General features: G+C 39.9%; 1 pseudogene; it reads left to right on the top strand.

The window, feature by feature from the left end:
- The first annotated feature begins 2,122 nt into the window (after positions 1 to 2,122).
- Positions 2,123 to 2,240, top strand: LOC124556901 (annotated as a pseudogene).
- The last annotated feature ends 592 nt before the right edge of the window (positions 2,241 to 2,832 follow it).

The raw sequence follows: 2,832 nt of genomic DNA, 5'->3' as shown, positions 1-2,832 counted from the left end.
AAAATATCCAACATTCCACATAACACCTTCACTTTATGATTTTTCCCTCTTTTTTTTCATTTCTAGAAATACTTACCCCAAAGCTATGCATGGCACAGTACTAACACCTCTTCCTCTTTCTGAGCTCAATATCTCACTCATTACGGAGGGATGCTGACTCAGTTTTTCAGGATAGCAAATGGGAAGTTGCGGTACAGAAAATGACCCAGAGATCACCAGTGTGTGTGTGTGTGTGTGTGTGTGTGTGTGTTTGTGTGTAGTGAGTGAAGTGTTATGCAACAATGTGTGTATAGTGTTGGTTGGTTGGTTTGGGGAAGGAGACCAGACAGCGTGGTCATCGGTCTCATCGGATAAGAGAAGGATGGGGAAGGAAGTCGGCCGTGCCCCTTCAGAGGAACCATCCCGGCATTTGCCTGGAGTGATTTAGGGAAATCACGGAAAACCTAAATCAGGATGGCCGGACGCGGGATTGAACCGACGTCCTCCCGAATGCGAGTCCAGTGTCTAACCACTGCGCCACCTCGCTCGGTGTGTATAGTGTGTGCAGTGACTGATAGTGAGATATGAAAGAACAATGTGGCATTACATTATTTAGTAAGTTATTTGTAATAAAAGTATTGTATACCAGGAGTAAATCTAATGATTGTCTCTAACTAGAAGTCTGTAAATATATATGTATATGAATTACCTTATTTTAAATTGATATAAATTTGTAAATACATTGACATGTCCTATATCCTTGTAAAAAGAGATCTACGGATGAATAAAGCTACTGCTACCACTACTACTACTACCACTACTACTAGATAGGTAGGCCTATGGCTAGTAACTAATTAATTCCATATTGTAATGTAAACTCTGTAGGTTGATTCCTCCTAACGTAAGGCAAAAACAGAACGAGGCTATTAAATTTTCTTCCTTTGCTTATTTATAGATATCAGATTCCATACAGCACCTTAATTCTTAAAATGAAAAAGAACAGAGGCAATAAAAAGTAATCGAAGGACGAGTTTCATCCCAGAAGATGAAGAAACGCTGGTGGCGTATGTAGTGGTACCTTCAATTATATGGTTTCTTGCCCCTTTGGTGGATCTGAGAAGCACTGCACCTTGATTCTTAATTCGTCTAGGGAAAAAACACACAAGTTCAAAAATGGAGTGTATCCAGAGAACGAGTGGGCTTTTACCTTTTTGAAGCGACACAGGTGGAAACTAAGTATTAGGATGGTTAAAAACACAACCATGAAAGGAGACTATGTAGGAGCAGGAGACATAAATAATTCTTTTGAAAATCTCAAGGAAGAACCGAACAACCGACTGGGAAGGAAGGGAAAACGAACTAGGAAAGACAGCGACTCTCAAAGCTGCGACTCCGTTGTGAGCTATGCAGGAAGTGCAGGTGATGTCCCTTCGATGGAAGCACTCTATGCAATGAGTGACAGTCAAGAGGACGAAGAAAATGAGACGTGTAACAATGCTCCTGGTGATAATCTGTCTTCTGAAGCCATTGCAGATCTTACCGAAGAAATAGGAGATTAAATTCCTCTTGACTACGAGGGATCACACTAGCCAGGACGTGTCATAGTGATAGAGAAGATACCAAGATTTCATGTATGATAAAATGTGGCAAGTTCTCCAGCTACCGAAATTTGGCGTAAACTGTTACAGATAATTCAAAGACTTGTTCCCCCTACACAAATTTCTAGGAGCGTAATTTTTTTCGATGACATGATGAAGTGAAAATGATCTTGGATTGTAGCATAACGCCTACGTACCTACCTAACATTTCTACTTTTATTTTTTGTTTGGTTACTAGTCTTCATCAAAGTGACATTTTTAATTGCAATGAACTTAATGGAACCTGTGGTCAGAGACTGATGTTGTTAAAGGAAAGATAAAGAAACAGGGTTAAATTTATTACCACTTAAAAACTATTTTTAGCGTTTTTGTTCTTACTGCATTATAAAAGTTGCTACCAATTTTGGTGTTGTTTCTATTATTTTTATGGTGACATTTCATACAGCCAATGGTAAAGTTAGAAAATGACAAAATATACTTGAAAATCTTAAAACAAGTTGAAAATATTTTTGTCATCAGAAACTGGTCTCTCTATTTCTTGAGAAGTCAACGGCCTTGCCGCAGTGATAACTCCGGTTCCCGTCAGATCGCCGAAGTTAAGCGCTGTCGGGCTGGGCTAGCACCTGGATGGATGACCATCCAGTCTGCCGAGCGCTGTTGGCAAGCAGGTTGCACTCAGTCCTTGTGAGGCAAACTGAGGAGCTACTTGATTGAGAAGTAGCGGCTCCGGTCTCGCAAACTGTCACACGGCCAGGAGAGCGGTATGCTGTTCACATACCCCTCCATATCCGCATCCAGTGATGCCCGTGCTCTGAGGATGACACGGCGGCCGATCAGTACAGTTGGGCCTTTTAAGGCCTGTCGGACGGAGTTTAGTTTAGTTTAGTTTTACTTCTTGAGAAACTGAGAAAACGTTTATGATTGGGTGAAATCAGTATGAAACTCTCTGCTATGTTATTTCAGTGGGATATACTCTTGTACTAAATTGACCCCATTTAATGGGGTAGTATTAGTACATTTTCTACTTTTTATATTTTTGTAGGCATTGTATACACATAGAACCATAACCAACAGCTGAATTTGGTCATGAACGTTTCACAGGGAGTATAAAACTAGATTGTGATAGAAACATAACTTGCTGTAGGTTCAAAAATATTTCAGAACTGCACTACAGTAACCCTATTTTAAGGTTATGTTATAACACTTCTATAGGTTAGAAGTAGGTTTATATTATGTAAGTGTGAATCTTCAATTT

Source organism: Schistocerca americana, chromosome X (genome assembly GCF_021461395.2).
Source record: "Schistocerca americana isolate TAMUIC-IGC-003095 chromosome X, iqSchAmer2.1, whole genome shotgun sequence".
Classification (NCBI taxonomy): domain Eukaryota; kingdom Metazoa; phylum Arthropoda; class Insecta; order Orthoptera; family Acrididae; genus Schistocerca; species Schistocerca americana.
This window is presented reverse-complemented; position numbering and strand designations above follow the sequence as displayed.